This window comes from Oncorhynchus gorbuscha, linkage group LG16 (genome assembly GCF_021184085.1).
Source record: "Oncorhynchus gorbuscha isolate QuinsamMale2020 ecotype Even-year linkage group LG16, OgorEven_v1.0, whole genome shotgun sequence".
Lineage (NCBI taxonomy): Eukaryota > Metazoa > Chordata > Actinopteri > Salmoniformes > Salmonidae > Oncorhynchus > Oncorhynchus gorbuscha.
Window position 1 is genome coordinate 7,292,103 of NC_060188.1, and position 17,682 is coordinate 7,309,784.

Here is a 17,682-nt window from a genome sequence, read left to right on the forward strand (position 1 = left end):
CTGTCCTCCTCAGCACAAGATTTATCAATTAATCAAATGTTATTTATAGAGAACATTTCTTACAGGTGATGCATTTCAAAAGTGCTTAACAAATAAAATAAAAGGTTAGAAAGATTTTCTTTTTAATATTTATATATTCTTAGAGACAAATTAAAATAGTAAAACAACAATACATTTCAGCCTAGTGTTCTAGAATGACCAGAATTCTCAATTTCACACCACTGTCTCAGCATCTCACCTGAGACAATGTCATGTAATCACTCATCTGCAACAACAAGGAAATGGCGAGATATCTGATAGAGCTTTAACCCACACAGTTCACTCAGTTCACATAATTTTATTGAAAATACAGTTGAATATGATTTCCCAAAATTATTCAGTGTAGTCTGTCCATTGAGAAACCCAGGAGTCTATTAGAGCAATGTCTTATCCAGGGTAGCAGTGATTGAGGGGAAACATTGGGTGGAGGTTTTGTCAGAGATGTGCTAGGTCAGGAGTTCCAGAACCAACTGAGAGGCTGTCTACTGGGTCAGAGTCCACTGAGTCATACAGTTCATAAGGCTCACAAGGTCCAGAGGACTTCAAACACCTCTGACATGGGCAGGGCCAGGCTGGTTACCGTCAGAACCTACAGACAGACACAGAAAGAAAGGATTATAAACAATATATCATATTATACTGTAGAATAGACAGGTAGGCAAGCAGAATTAGACTGTTCGTTCTACTATTTCTTCATTCTGAACTCTGTAGAGGTAACTCAGACAGCTACAGCTCACCTTGGTGTCAGTCTGATAAGAGAAATCCCACACTTTCTTTCCGTTGGCCCATACATAGCGGGGTGGGGAAGGCACCCCGAACACTCGCAGCCCTCCCAGCACCAACCCGTCCAGCACCCCGTTCTGACGCAGGGGGTCACTCATCACCTGGGACTGGGTCAAATGAAAACCTTATTGATCCCCACTGGCAAACACACACATGTATAGTACCAGTATACATTAGACATTAACAGTTAGGTCTACTGTCCACAGGATGGCAGGGAAAGAGTATGTCTTCTATCTTGATTGGATGGGACCTGGATCTCAATCTTGAGAGCATTGCTAGAAACATATTGTACTGCAGAAACATCCAAATCACCCTAGATAATTCTCTGATCTCCATCCTCTTTAAAGACCAATTAGGGCCCTACGTTTTTCCTACCCAGATGTCATGAAATACCTTGAAGTAGGACAGACAAAAGGTTTGATGGTCCGCACTCAAAAAGATGTCACATAAAGCTTACTTTCTTTTCTTCACTGCATCAGGGATAGCCTTGAAGTAGTCTATAACTAGGGCCCAGAGTTTTCCTTGCTCAGGTCATGTGATCAGGAAAAACTCAGGACCCTATGTGACCTCTACATCTCCTACCTGTCCAGCGATGAAGATAACATAGGAGTAGTCTCCTCTCTGGAAGGTGTCCAGACTGTCCCCGTCATCCCAGAACAGGTCACCCCAGGCCCAGCCCCCAGTAGACAGCGCCACCGTCAGGAGGAAAGGGTTACTGCGAGAAGCTGAGGTGGTCAGGCCTGGCTCCTGTATCTCAGTTAGAGGGGGTTTGAGGGGATTTTTCATTGAAATATATATTATAATTACTGATTAAGACAGGCAACAGGTTTTACACAAACTCATGCAAGCTTCAAAACAACATTGTCAGATTAGTACGCAGAGAGTATTTCATTTGAGGTTTTATCACATAGTTTCACAAAGGAATTCTGGGTCTCTTGTTCTATGACAAATAACTTTAATTGATTTCATGATATAAGAGTTTGGCAGCTCATTCATCTCCTCCACCATCAGTATGTAACACCCACAATATGGGCCTAAGATGAAGCTTTGTCGCACAATGAAACAACAGACAACCAAATTCTATTGTGTACAGAGGACACACACCTGCTGTGGGATGATGTGTCCCTCTCTCACATGGACATTGATGGTGTCCAGAGGCGCTGGGAGGAGCAGGTACTGACCCTTACTGTAGAACGGCTGGCCCTAATGAGGAAGGGATGAAAGAGGTGACCACTGAAATATGGTTCTAGTATACACAGTACAACTATGACACATCTTTGCCTGGTCCTAAAGTAAGCCTACAAGACCCTAAGAAAGGCTCACACAGATGGATTTTTATCAATCTGTGTGACGACAGAAAATATGGTCTTGGTCTCCTAGGAATCCCTTTAATCAGTGGCGAACTAATTGCAGTGACATTATGAAAGGCCTATAGAAATACACTGAGTGTACAAAACATTAGGATCACCTGCTCTTTCCATGCCATGGACTGATCCAGGTTAAAGCTATGATCTCTTGTTGTCACTTGTTAAATCCACTTCAATCAGTGTAGATGAAGGGGAGGAGAAGTGAAATAAGGAATTTTAAACCTTGAGACAATTGAGACATGGATTGTATGTGTGCCATTCAAAGGGTGAATGGGCAAGACAAAATATTTAAGTGCCTATGAACGGGGTATGGTAGTAGGTGCCAGGCGCACCAGTTTGTGTCAAGAACTGCAACGCTGCTGGGCTTTCAATAGTTTCCCATATGTATCAAGAATGGTCCACTACCCAAAGGATATCCAGCCAACTTGACACAACTGTGGGAAGCATTGGAGTCAACATGGGCCAGCATCCTTGTGGAAGGCTTTCGGGCACCTTGTAGAGTTTGTGCCCCGACAAATTGAGCCTGTTCTGAGGGCAAGGGAAGGTGTTCATAATGTTTTGTACGCTCAGTGTATAACTGTATTGAATCTAGGAGCTGTTTACATTGTGCAGACTGTACCAAGTCCCTGGGGGGAGGTAGGCAGCCAGCTCCACTGCCCCCTGCTCTAACACTGGGCTGACGAGCAGAGAACTCCCCCACAGGAACTGTCTGTCTATGGTCTGGCAGTTAGGGTCCGAGGGGAACCTGGGAGAGATGGACAGAGAGGGAGGGCCAGAGAACAGTATCAACACAGTAAATAAGATGTGTTACAATAGTATCCAAATGTTGAAGAGAGAGAGAAGGGAAGATTGGACAATGGCAACTGAAGAAGAGGAGTAGAGGGACGTACTGGAGGAAGAGAGGCGTGGCCACAGTGTCTGCGGAGGTGTGTGCGTGGTAGAAGAGTGTGTAGAGGAACGGCAGGAGAGAGTAACGTAACATCACCGCGCTACGCATGGCTGTCTGGGCCTCCTGACCAAACACATAGGGCTCCTGGGGCTACACACAGAGCTAGAGTTACCTCAATTCATAATACATGGGACTGATGGACTGTTACATAGACACAGTGAAAAGACACTAGCAGGTCAGCCACCATGGTAAACATGAAAACATTGTAACTTGGTTACATAGAGACAGTGAAAAGACACTAGCAGGTCAGCCACCATGGTAAACATGAAAACATTGTAACTTGGTTACATAGAGACAGTGAAAAGACACTAGCAGGTCAGCCACCGTGGTAAACATGAAAACATTGTAACTTGGTTACATAGAGACAGTGAAAAGACACTAGCAGGTCAGCCACCTTGGTAAACATGAAAACATTGTAACTTGGTTACATAGAGACAGTGAAAAGACACTAGCAGGTCAGCCACCGTGGTAAACATGAAAACATTGTAACTTGGTTACATAGAGACAGTGAAAAGACACTAGCAGGTCAGCCACCATGGTAAATAGGAAGACATTGTAACTTGGTTACATAGAGACAGTGAAAAGACACAAGCAGGTCAGCCACCATGGTAAATAGGAAAACATTGTAACTTGGTTACATAGAGACAGTGAGAAGACACTAGCAGGTCAGCCACCATGGTAAATAGGAAAACATTGTAACTTGGTTACATAGAGACAGTGAAATGACACTAGCAGGTCAGCCACCGTGGTAAATAGGAAGACATTGTAACTTGGTTACATAGAGACAGTGAAAGACACAGGTCAGCCACCGTGGTAAATAGGAAAACAGGTCAGCCACCGTGGTAAATAGGAAGACATTGTAACTTGGTTACATAGAGACAGTGAAAAGACACTAGCAGGTCAGCCACCATGGTAAATAGGAAAACATTGTAACTTGGTTACATAGAGACAGTGAAAAGACACTAGCAGGTCAGCCACCATGGTAAACAGGAAAACATTGTAACTTGGTTACATAGAGACAGTGAAAAGACACTAGCAGGTCAGCCACCGTGGTAAATAGGAAAACATTGTAACTTGGTTACATAGAGACAGTGAAAAGACACTAGCAGGTCAGCCACCGTGGTAAATAGGAAAACATTGTAACTTGGTTACATAGAGACAGTGAAAAGACACTAGCAGGTCAGCCACCATGGTAAACAGGAAAACATTGTAACTTGGTGTAACAGTATAATTTTAAACCGTCCCTCGCCCATACCCGGGCGCGAACCAGGCACTCTCTGCACACATCGACAACAGTCACCCTCGAAGCATCATTACCCATCGCTCCACAAAAGCCGCGGCCCTTGCAGAGCAAGGGGAACTACTACTTCAAGGTCTCAGAGCAAGTGACGTAACCGATTGAAACGCTATTTAGCGCACACCGCTAACTAAACTAGCCGTTTCACATCCGTTACATTGGTTACATAGAGACAGTGAAAAGACACTAGCAGGTCAGCCACCATGGTAAATAGGAAAACATTGTAACTTGGTTACATAGAGACAGTGAAAAGACACTAGCAGGTCAGCCACCATGGTAAATAGGAAAACATTGTAACTTGGTTACATAGAGACAGTGAAAAGATATTAGCAGGTCAGGAAAAGATTGTGGTAAATTCCTATCCAACAGAATTAACTGTAAAGACCATAAATCCCCCCACACACACACACACCCACACACAGCATTGGGCTTGTCGTTGTGGTTCCTCATGAAGGGGTAGAAGGCTCCAAGCTGGGTCCAGCGTACACACAGCTCCTCTGTGGTGTCCCCCGAACCCACACACATCCGCCCCACCAGGGGCACCCCAAACAGGCCAAACAGCAGCACCGCTGGGGGTGGAGGGACAGATGGATATTGAACATATTAATTCCCTTTATTCATTAATACTGTATTCATTATTTAACTTTGATGTCAGGCAGTCAGAGGCATCTCTCTGTAATTGCTAGCTACATAGTATCAAATAAATAGTAGGTGGTTCCATTACAAGTCTGGACATTTTTCTATTCAAACCCCTCATTCAAATCCATGGATAACTACCACTGAAAAGACTAACTCTGTCTAGGCACTCTTTCAACTAAAGACAATAGAGACAAACTGCTGAGTAAGAGCACACTGCAACATGTACTGTCTGGATGGTGCATCGGTACCATTAGTACTCTGATGGCCAAAACACACAGGGCTTGTGAATGGCTTTGGGAATCTTGTTGAGAATAGGAATGGCTTGGAACGGAAATGGGAATGTTGGGGATGTCTTTCCCCTCACCAGGGATGGAGTATCTGAGCTGCTCCCAGTCACTCCTCACGCCTCCCGTCCAGACTCCGGAGAAACGGCCAATGCCAGGGAAGGAGGAGCGGGACAGCACGAAGGGTCGCGACCCCGGACCTTCACCAGGGCACTGAGAGGGGTCAAAGGCTATAACTGATCTTCCAACTACAGTTACAAATATGTAATGTAGACAAGATAAATAAAATCAGCTTCATTCAAACAAGCAGAAGTAAAAGTGCCAACAGTCTCAGGATAAGTACGCACTGATCCCTGTGGTGCTGTGTCTGACCTGTGGGTGGCGCTAGCCTCCGTCAGCCCATAGAGGTTATGCAGGTTGTAGTGAGTGGACAGGTTCTGCTGAGCTGACATGCAGAGTGTACCAGCATTCAGCTGTCCTCCAATCACCGCTGTATGAGCGTATGGAGACAGAATGGGAATGAATGAATTCACTAAATTCCTCTATTGATTTTAAATAGACAGGAAACTACTCAGCTGCAGCACACTCACATGGCACGTAGGGGGGGCTATCCAAATCACTGTCAGGACACCCCTCCACAGAGCCCTGCACAAAACTGGCTGGTTCATTCATATCCTGAGAACAGAGGACAAGAGAAAGAGTATGCTGGATGCTGAGTAGCATTGACACAGCCTGGATGATGCAAGCTTGTTAGTGCAAATATACAATACAATAGAATAGGGGATGATTTCAGCCCTCTACAAGACATTCTATCTGAGACACACTCACAATCCACAGGCCATCTAGCGGGACTCTGGAGTGGAACTCCCGAATGCAGTCCTCCCACCAGCTCTGTGTCTCTGGGTTGGTGAAGTCAGGGAACGCTGTCGGACCAGGCCACACCTGGACACAGAGGAAGACGAGTGAGGAACCGAACATGCATACCTTTCCACACACACACACACACACACACACACACACACACACACACACACACACACACACACACACACACACACACACACACACACACACACACACACACACACACACACACACACACACACACACACACACACACACACACACACACACACACACACACACACACACACACCTTCAAGAGGGGGTTTTGTTTAGTGTAACCTTGGCTTTTCAGAGGACACATTACTTGAATACACAATGGACATACACAATGTTATCAAGCAGATAAAAAATATGTTCTTTCCAAACTATTCACAGTATATGTAGCCCAGTTTACAGTGGGTCTCCAGATAGAGAAGTGAGAGTTTTAGGTCTGACCTCCCCTATGAGTGTCTGTCCTGTAGAGTTCCTGATGAAGACCCCTCTCCGCTGACCCTCATCAAAGGGTGGGTAAGTACCAGGGGGGCTGGTGCTGCTGATCCCAGGGTCCTGGGAAAGAGAACAAACAGGAAAGATGCCTCTAAAATAAATGACAGTAATGCTTTTGCTGCCATCTTGTGGATTGAGAAGGAAAGTTTCCTTGACTTGTACCTTCCAATACTGCACTTTCAACAATTTAATCACAACGCAGACTGTAATTTAGAATCAAAAATGACATTGAACCACTATTTCAAGCTAATATGAGTTATTAGTGTGCCTATGTGTTGTGAGGGTTGAGGCCTCTCTCTTACCAGGATGAGAATGTACTTCATGCCCTTCTGATGGAACTCCTTCACCATGTCTGGCAGGTCCACAAAGCGCTGGGGGTCAAAGGTGAACACCCGACGCTTGTCTGCGTAATCCAGGTCATTCCACTGCACGTCCTGACCAAAAACAAAAGCAGTTGAACTAAAGAATGCAGTGAGTGTTTCCATGAGTTGTGAACCCTCAGTGGAATGAGAATACTGTACTTGAGAACGCAAACATCCAATTAGCATTAGCATGGAGAAAACCCATTGTAGCATGATAATACTATAATGACTTTCTCCAAGCTAATCTGCTAATCCAATATTGATGCTCATTCAACGTTATCATTACCCAATAGTTGTCAACCCAAGTGATAATGTAGTACAATATAAGTGTTTTCTCCAGCATCTTTACCAGGGGAAGTTGGCGTTGTGCATGCGTTGCACCACCTCTCGGGTTGCGTTAGTGGACCGGTAACCCCAGCGACACAGGTGGAACCCCAGTGACCAATAAGGAGGCATCATAGGGTACCCTGGGGGAGGCAGACGGGTAAACATGAGCTATGACGGAAGATTCACAAAAGGTGAGAGCAAACCAACCTGCTCAAATTGGACTTACGTAGCAAAATCTGAATTTTTTAAATGTATTTTTACATTGGATAAAAGTAGAGACTCACAGCTATGGTATATCATACACTGCATGTTTGAGGAACAATGGGAAAGAAATTCTGCTTTGAAAGTTGATAAACTTGTGAACTCACTTTTGAGAAAATGGCCTTTGAATGTTTTGGTACCTACTGGAGCTATGATACCTATGATTTGGTACCTACTGAAAGGAGATGAAGGAAAGGAGATGAGGCAGCAAGTTTAGACTACTAGGACATTGGGACACAGACAGCCACTATCTTTTCCCTAACTATTACCCAAAAGGAATTAGTTGTGACCCAGCAGTGGCCCGACCCACCATAGCAACATTGGGATATGAGACAAGAAAAGGATATTCAGTAACAGGAAGTTACAGCTAAAGGTCATATATAGCCATACCTATAACCTGGAGGTACTGTCTGACAACACTCTGAGGGTCAGGGCCCAGGAAGATGTACAGGTCCAGGATTCCTCCCACAGCCACCCAGGTCAGAGCAGGGCTAGGCTGCAGCACCACCTCTACAGAGAGAAGGAGGTCAAACTCAGCTCCATCATGTAAATCTGTATCTTGATACAGTTGAAGTACTGTGCCATGTGAACACAACAAAATTCTGTCCAGAGCTGTTAAGTAGCATGATACATTACAAACTCTACTAGCTCAAACCAAAGCTTTCCTATTAGAACAAAACATTTCTGCTTAAGGATATGGTACATGGAGCAACATGCTTTCTTACCCATGGCATTACTGTTGAGCAGGAAGACCCCGTGAGCCTGTCCATCCCCCTCCTGCACCATGTAGAACGGATGGGAGCCATAAAGGTTGGCATCGCCCTGCATGGTGGACAAAGAAGACACATCTGACTTACCACTCCTGACCATTATTTAAAAAGGAAACAAATGAATGATAATGACGTTAGACTCACGTGGGCGCCATGTCCCTGTTCCAAAGGGTAAGGGAGGTCCAATTGAGGTCCAGGCTGAGGGGGTGTAGTGTTCCCCAGCCCAGACACCAGTGAGGAGGCCAGGGAGGTGGACAGCTGCAGGTACTGGTCAGCATACAGCAGCGGGGCCACCGTGGTGTTCACACTGACAGACAGAAGACAGAGGTGTCATGATTATGACAGTTGTAAGTCAGGACAGAGAGCATCTTAAGTCATGCTTATGGCAACTATAAGTAGGGACAGGGGCACCTTATGTCATGCTTATGACTGCTACAAGTAGAAACACAGCGATATAAATCAAATGAAATTGTATTGTCACATACACATATTTAGCAGGAGTTATTGCGAGTGTAGCAAAATGCTTGTGTTTCTAGCTCCAACAGTGCAGTAGTATCTGCAAGCCAATTTACCCTTTGGGATCTATAAATCCTAACTGATCTTATGTGTTAGTCCTATGACATGGTTACAACAGTTTTATGTCAGGTTTATAAGATCTGATCAATGAACCAGTGACAGACATATTAGACATAAAGAACAACTGACAATGAATACCTTGAACATATTGGCCATGTTCTGTTATAATCTCCACCCGGCACAGCCAGAAGAGGACGGGCCACCCCACATATGCTCTCCCTAATTCTCTCTTTCTTTCTCTCTCTCGGAGGACCTGAGCCCTAGGACCGTGCCCCAGGATTACCTGACATGATGACTCCTTGCTGTCCCCGATCCACTTGACTGTACTGCTGCTCCAGTTTCAACTGTTCTGCCTTGTTATTATTCGACCATGCTGGTCATTTATGAACATTTGAACATCTTGGCCATGTTCTGTTATAATCTCCACCCGGCACAGCCAGAAGAGGACTGGCCACCCCACATAGCCTGGTTCCTCTCTAGGTTTCTTCCTAGGTTTTGGCCTTTCTAGGGAGTTTTTCCTAGCCACCGTGCTTCTACACCTGCATTGCTTGCTGTTTGGGGTTTTAGGCTGGGTTTCTGTACAGCACTTTGAGATATCAGCTGATGTACGAAGGGCTATATAAATACGTTTGATTTGATTTGATTTACTCACAGGACACGGCCGTTGGATTTTCGGCGCACTATGAACCCAAAAGGGTCGGGTTGAAACTCAGTGACATATTGGTGGTCCTGTGTGTCAGTGTTACCCCTGGACTGGGCAGTGGATAAAGGAACTTCATATCGCCGGGACGACGGATCCTTCAACTGTCAGGAGAAGAAACGTGTTATGACTCTTACACAATAATGTCTGAGGAGAATGATTCTCGGTGATGAGCGATTGGTTATAATAAAAGTCATGAAAAAGTAAAGAGAAAACATTTAGCAAATACTGTACGCACTTTTCAGAGGCAACACCCCATGTTGTAAGTCGCTCTGGATAAGAGCGTCTGCTAAATTACTTAAATGTAAATGTAAACACTTTTAAAGCAATGTTATAGAGAAAGACAATGGCAACCAAACCCTGTATCTCTGCAGTAAATATACGAGTGGTTTTCAGCCACAGAGACTCACCGTGAGGTGCAGTCGGCCTTCTGTCTCATCCAGTATCTCCAACCGGAGTGTAGAGATATCCCTGGGTAGGTAGGAGGGAGTGGGCCTCGTAAGGGTGGCAGCCTGTCCCCTGGAAGTGGGGGTGAGGGGCCCCATCCTGTAGCCGCTGTATGACGGGGGGTAGAAGCACCAGGGGGGTCCTCCAGAGAGGCCTTGAGGTAGGGGGGCATAGCAGCACCCTCTCCCCTGACACTCTGTCTGGCTCAGAACTCGGTCCCGGGCGCAGTCAAAGCGGCTCTCCAGGGCCACCCTACTACACTCTGCCTCTCTGGGACCACTGGAGATGGCTGGATGGGGGCCTTCCCACAGCAATCTGTGGCTGGGGGCTGGATGGGAGCTACCCCTCTGTAGGTTCTCTCTCTCACCGGCCTGTTTTGTTGCTGGATCTTCCTCTAAACCAGGTCTTACTGATAGGTGTATTGGTGTCTCATCTGGTTGTTGTTTGCTAGTTAACTTTATCAGTGACAACTTTTGGTCAGACAGGTAGCTAAGGTGTAAACAAGTTATCAAGGCCAGGGTGAGCAGGGCTGAGAGAGACAGGGCAGACAGACAATTAGACAAACCCATATCCTGTGTCGAGTTGGGACATCTGTGAGGTGTTAGGGAAACTGTCTCCAAATGCTGACGAGCCCGTATGTCAGTGTAGAAGTCTGAAAATTTTAAATGATACGAAACGGCCGCCTAGGCTAATTGGCAACTATGGACGTACTACAACAAATTGTGGACCTACCACTTACTATAGATTTTATTTGTCAGCTGACAGACGTAACGTTACACAGTCTACACACATTAACAAGGAAGTGTGCAAGCTAGCTAGAACAAACTGTAGCTAGAATTGTATGCCTAGTGCATACATAGCTAAATGTTAGCAAGGGATATTAGAAAGCGGGTGAAAATTAGGAGATGAAAAGTATGCATTTTCCCCAGGACTTACTCTAGGGCAGGCCACACAAAATGCATTGAATGTCGCTTGTCCTCGCACATGGAAAGTTGTTGTTGAACTGGGCTGAGAAATTTCGACGGCATGCCGCTAGGGACAAACTGGGCGCTGCCTATTGGGCTACCACACAGTGGAAGTAACCTATACTTCGATTATTTGAGTGCATCTATCTAAAACGTCTTGTGTTGTTTAAAACTACCAATACAAACATTATCCATTATGCTCCTGTGTTAATTGTAATAAACGTGAAGTGAACCCATTTCCAATTACTGGGACTTAGAGAATATTTAGGATATTGAGGCACCATGTGAACCACTAGTTTTGAGTGATTAGATTTCGCGAAGCAGGCTCGCATGTTAGCACTTCAATGAATTAGTAGCTACAGTACAGATCATGTTATCACATTCGGAAAGTATTCAGACCCCTTGACTTTTCCACATTTTGTCATGTTACAGCCTTATTCTAAAGTTGATTAAATCGTTTTTCCCCCTCATCAATATACACATAATACCCCATAGTGACAAAGCAAAAACAGGTTTGTTTGTTTTTTGCCAAATTTTTACAAATAAAAACTAAATATCACATTTACATAAGTATTCAGACCCTTTACTCAGTACTTTGTTTGAAGCCCCTTTGGCAGCGATTACAGCCTCAAGTCTTCTTGGGTATGATGCTGCAAGCTTGGCACACCGGTATTTGGGGAGTTTCTCCCATTCTCTGCAGATCCTCTTAAAAAAAGACAGAATATTTGGGCTGGTGGCTTGGTTGTCATCACTTCAAAGGTTGGTGTAAAGTACTTTTTGGTCTTAGGCTGTGGGTGTGTCATAGACCATCCACGCCTCTCTCAACTTGGAGTAGCATTTCTGGAAAGTCAGCTCCTCAGCACAGGTGTGCATGGCCAGGTATGTGTTCAGCAGCAGGTGGGGGAAGCAGGAGGTGAAGTAGGACATAAAGCCTTTTGGGAATGTCTGATGGAGATCAGGAATTTCATCGTAATGGTTACTCTATGGGAAACAGCATACAGTTTATCGAATGTCACTTGCACACATTTAGTGAGGCTATCAATACTGAACAAAAATACAAAAGCAACATGTAAAGTGTTGGTCCCATGTTTCATGAGCTGAAATAAAAGACCCCTGAAATCATCCATACACACAAAAAGCTTATTTCTCTCAAATCTTGTGCAGAAATTTGTTTACATCCCTTTTTAGTGAGCATTTCTCCTTGCCAAGATAATCCATCTACCTAACTGGTGTAGTATATCAAGCTGATGAAACAGCATGATCATTACACAGGTGCACTTTGTGCTGGGGACAATAAAATGCCACACTAAAATGTGCAGTTTTGTCACACAACACAGTGCCACAGATGTGTCAAGTTTTGAGGAAGCGTGGTATTGACATGCTGACTGCTGGAATGTCCACCAGAGCTGTCGCCAGATAATTTAATGTTAATTTCTCTGCCATAAGTTGTCTCAAAAGTCATTTTAGGAAATTTGACAGCATATCCAACCGGCCTCCCAACCGCAGTCCACGTGTAACCTCGCCAGCCCAGGACCTCCACATCCGGCTTTTTCACCTGTGGGATTGTCTGAGATCAGCCACCCAGAGAGCTAATGAAACTAAGGAGTATTTCTGTCTGTAATAACATCCTCTTGTGGGGGAAAACTAATTCTCTCTCATTGGCTCAGCCTGGCTCCCCAGTGGTTGGGCCTTTCTCCCAAGTGGGTGGGTCTATTTACTCCCAGGCCCACCTGTGGCTGCGCCCCTGCCCAGTCATGTGAAATCCACAGATTAGGGCCAAATTCATTTATTTCAATTGACTGATTTGCTTATATGAATTGTAACTCAGTTAAATCATTGACATTTTTGCATGTTGTGTTTATATTTTTGTTCAGTATATTAAAAAGGAGGCTGTAGTCACAAATAAATACAGTGCCTTGCGAAAGTATTCGGCCCCCTTGAACTTTGCGACCTTTTGCCACATTTCAGGCTTCAAACATAAAGATATAAAACTGTATTTTTTGTGAAGAATCAACAACAAGTGGGACACAATCATGAAGTGGAACAACATTTATTGGATATTTCAAACGTTTTTAACAAATCAAAAACTGAAGAATTGGGCGTAAAAAATAAAATGCAGATCATGCTAAATAATGTTATCAGTTACGTATATGCTGAAGGTCCCCCTAGGATCCATATAGGGTACAGGAGTTCAGGAGGTGGGCTTGTTGACTGTGTTGACTGTCAACAAGCCTGTGACTGTGTCTTTAATCAACACAGTCACAATACCAGAGCTAGTGTTATGTCTTTTAAATTCCCAAGAGTAAACATTACTGCGAGGAGCAAGTTTTTCCATACAGGCATTTGTCTATGGAAGCCAAGCCTTCTCTTGGAGATCAAGAAAATAAAAAGTAAAAATAGCTTTAAAAAGCAGGCAAAGGTTTCCATTTGGACAAGGTTGTCTAAGAAAGGGAAACCACACCACTGCCCCTTGTGCCCCCTACAGCTGGTCAGGTGTTTTTATTTGAAGGATCAGTATGATGTGCAATTAATAGATTATTAAAGTGACTAAGCATAGATGACAACAGAGAGTAGCACTGGTGTAAAGAGGGGGGGTGCAAATATTCTGGGTAGCCACTTGACTAGATGTTCAGGAGTCTTATGGCTTGGGGTAGAAGCTGTTTAGAAGCCTCTTGGACCTAGACTTGGCGCTCCGGTACCGCTTGCCGTGCGATAGCAGAGAGAACAATCTATGACTAGGGTGGCTGGAGTCTTTGACAATTTTTAGGGCCTTCCTCTGACACCGCCTGGTATAGAAGTCCTGGATGGCAGGAAGCTTGGCCCCAGTGATGTACTGGGCCGTTCGCACTACTCTCTGTAGTGCCATGTGGTCGGAGGCCGAGCAGTTGCCATACCAGGCAGTGATGCAACCCGTCAGGATGCTCTCGATGGTGCAGCTGTAAAACCTTTTGAGGATCTGAGGACCCATGCCAAATCTTTTCAGTCTCCTGAGGGGGAATAGGTTTTGTCGTGGACTCTTCACGACTGTCTTGGTATGCTTGGACCATGATAGTTTGTTGGGGATGTGGACACCAAGGAACTTGAAGCTCTCAACCTGCTCCACTGCAGCCCCGTCGAGAAAATGGGGGCGTGCTCGGTCTTTTTTCCCTGTAGTCCACAAATCATCTCATTTTTCTTGATCAAGTTGAGAGAGAGGTTGTTGTCCTGGCACCACACGGCCATGTCTGACCTCCCCCTATAGGCTGTATCATTGTTGATCAGGCCTATCCCTGTTGTGTCATCAGCAAATTTAATGATGGTGTTGGAGTCGTGCCTGGCCATGCAGTCATGAGTGAACAGGGAGTACAGGAGGGGACTGAGCACGCACCCCCTGAGGGGGCCCCTGTTCACTCATCAGTGTGTTGTTACCTACTCTTACCACCTGGGGGCGGCCCGTCAGGAAGTCCAGCATCCAGTTGCAGAGGGAGATGTTTACTCCCAGGGTCCTTAGCTTATTGATAAGCTTTGAGGGCACTTTGGTGTTGAACACTGAGCTGTAGTCAATGAATAGCATTCTCAAGTGAAATCGTCTGGGTCCACATTGTGCATTTTGTTGTATATGTCTGTTGCCAAAAATAAATTCAATTCAATTCAATGAGCTGCCCTTTTCCGATTGATTGTGTCGCTGCTTCAGGTTTCAGTACCATAATGTAAGTTACTAGAATCTGTCTTATCGTGATGTCAATAAATCTAATAAATAGACCTACATTATGGGCAACAAACATACTGTTTTGAACAAAATAAATTATAGTATTAGCAAGCTATCAAAGTTGACCTGGAGTCCTCCTTCTCATATTCACTTTCTCCTTCTCAAACTGAACAGAACATAGGCAAGGCCTAATCAACAAATATTCTGAAAAAGCTTTTGACAGGTTTTTGATCAGTAAGAGCAGAGCAGGCCAGGGCTCAGGGATGGAATGTCCATTGCAGTGTGTAATACAGCCTAGTTGTATTTACACCATCTCAGCAGCTATCATATAAATATAACTTTTTGCTCTGTGCTTCTCCAAGCATGCACTTTGTAGCCGATGGTCTCAATAAAATGTCCACAGCCTTCACTAAATAGCCTAGGCACACTTGATATTGCACGCCCAGTGGAGAATCAGAGATGAGGGGCGACATCGGGCACACAGCGATATAAATAGCCTGATAAAACTCATTCTAAAAAATGAGAAATATTGACATTTCATCAATTACAAATGACAAGACTCTACCCTGGACTAGAGTTATAAAATACTAAACCCTCCCCCTGAGGGTTAAAAATTGAAAAAGTATGACCCTCCTCCAGTTTCCTCCAGGTAACCATTATGTAAATGTGGATCTTTCCTTAAGCATTTCACTGCACCTGCAATAACATCTGCAAAATGTGTACGAGACCAGTAACATTTTATAATATACAACTACTAGAATAATATAACACATACAGTATATCAATAGATATGATGTAATTCATTGCCAATGGACAGAACACACTAACCTTGTTTCTTATGTCCCGTAGAAGACTTACAACAGAGTCCTCTTTATATGCTCCTTGGTGTTTTTCAAGATCTGCAGAGGGAGGAGCGACAGCCAGTAAGCAAACAATGATAACTACATCTACAGTATAGCAAGAATTGATCCAGAATTGTGTCGTCACGAGAGGCAATCATTTTGTGATTCCACTAAGAAAGGAGATGTTGCTGTAGCCTGGTCCAGATCGGTTTTAACCAACAACTCTGACAATCATTGTCATGCCAGTCATGGTGCTCTTGAGTTGGACCAGTCTAAAGTGGCTGTGAAATACAGTACTTCAATTATATTAAGGACTTACAGTCTGTTGGTGTTCAACTACTGGTCCTCAGACACCACCTTTCAGGAAGATCCTTAGTGATGTGTTCCATTCAGTTCATCTTGACCACTTTTTCTGCCTCTGACTCCAGCTGATTGATGATTGCATCATACAACTCCTTCAGCTGTAACTATGGATCAATCCAGTCACTCACATCCTACAGGGAAAACATGGCTTTAATTCCTCAAAGATCTCCTTTATTACCTTCTTGCTGTATTTTGCTAAGGAGCCCACAATTTCAGATGGCCAGAAAATAACTAAATAAAAGATTTAGCAAACATGATATGCATAATGCTCTAATAAATGGCTCAAGGCCAAACAGACTCCAGAAAGAGATTCCAGTCATCGAGAAGAGGGCTACAGTATTGCCTCTTGTAGTTATATTTACTGTATCCCCATTGTAGTTATTGTTGGTAAGATTTCTTCAGGGAATAAAATGACTTGATTTTCTATTATAACTAAAGGTGACCAATTATACTTGATCGTGACCTGGAAGAACATCAGCTGTTTCTCCAGACTCCAGAAGGGGTGTTTGAACACGCTCTCAGTAGAAGGCCTCCACTTGGGCTCTATAATCAACATCTATTCTATCAGGTGTTTTTTTGGCCAAGTTCTCTGGGATAGTGTGAGAAACACCCTGTGGTAGGATTTTAACCAGTAAGGCAACAACAATACAGAACTGATTTTCCTGCTCAGAGTGAGGCTTTTATTTGCAAAGTGAGGATAAAGAGCCGGCAAACTGTACAATTATTTTACACAATCAAATAAATAGACTTTACCCTGTCTGTCTCTAAAACCATGAGAATACAGGGTTCTTATACTGTTGTTACATTACATTTAAGTCATTTAGCAAACTGACTCTTATCCAGAGCGACTTACAGAATGGTGCATTCACCTTACTTGACATCCGATGGGACAGTCACTTAACAATGATGCATCTAAAACTTAGGGAGTGGGGTGAGAGGGATTACTTATCTTCTATCCTAGGTATTCCTTAAAGAGGTGGGGTTTCAGGTGTCTCCGAGGTGGTGATTTGACTCCGCTGTCCTGGGCGTCGTGAGGAGTTTGTTCCACCATTGGGGGAGCCAGGGCAGCGAACAGACTGACTGGGCTGAGCGAGAACCACTTCCTCAGTGGTAGGGAGGCGGGGCAGGCCAGAGGTGGATGAACGCAGTGCCCTTGTTTGGGTGTAGGGCCTGATCAGAGCCTGGAGGTACTGAGGTGCCGTTCCCCTCACAGCTCCGTAGGCAAGCACCATGGTCTTGTAGCGGATGCGAGCTTCAACTGGAAGCCAGTGGAGAGAACGGAGGAGCGGGGTGACGTGAGAGAACTTGGGAAGGTTGAACACCAGACGGGCTGCGGCGTTCTGGATGAGTTGAAGGGGTTTAATGGCACAGGCAGGGAGCCCAGCCAACAGCGAGTTGCAGTAATCCAGACGGGAGATGACAAGTGCCTGGATTAGGACCTGCGCTGCTTCCTGTGTGAGGCAGGGTCGTACTCTGCGGATGTTGTAGAGCATGAACCTACAGGAACGGGCCACCGCCTTGATGTTGGTTGAGAACGACAGGGTGTGGTCCAGGATCACGCCAAGGTTCTTGGCGCTCTGGGAGGAGGACACAATGGAGTTGTCAACCGTGATGACGAGATCATGGAACGG

At 44.7% G+C, this 17,682-nt stretch overlaps 1 protein-coding gene and 1 pseudogene across 3 annotated transcripts in view; both read right to left on the reverse strand.

Moving 5' to 3' along the window:
- Positions 1–3: 3 nt before the first annotated feature.
- LOC123998957 lies at positions 4–11,375 on the reverse strand (annotated as a pseudogene).
- A 3,014-nt stretch (positions 11,376–14,389) lies between these two features.
- LOC123999949 (serine/threonine-protein kinase/endoribonuclease IRE1-like) overlaps positions 14,390–17,682 on the reverse strand; it is a 30,299-nt gene continuing 27,006 nt past the window's right edge. Inside the window, exons 14-16 of one of the 3 annotated variants that reach the window (XR_006832519.1) lie at positions 16,008–16,182; positions 15,675–15,745; positions 14,390–14,760 (exon numbers count right to left, since the gene is read on the reverse strand). The gene's annotated coding sequence lies outside the window, so the exon portion shown is untranslated. Of the gene's footprint in view, positions 14,761–15,453; positions 15,746–16,007; positions 16,183–17,682 lie in introns of those variants that run through there. The other 2 variants (XR_006832520.1, XR_006832518.1) reach the window with 2 other exon arrangements.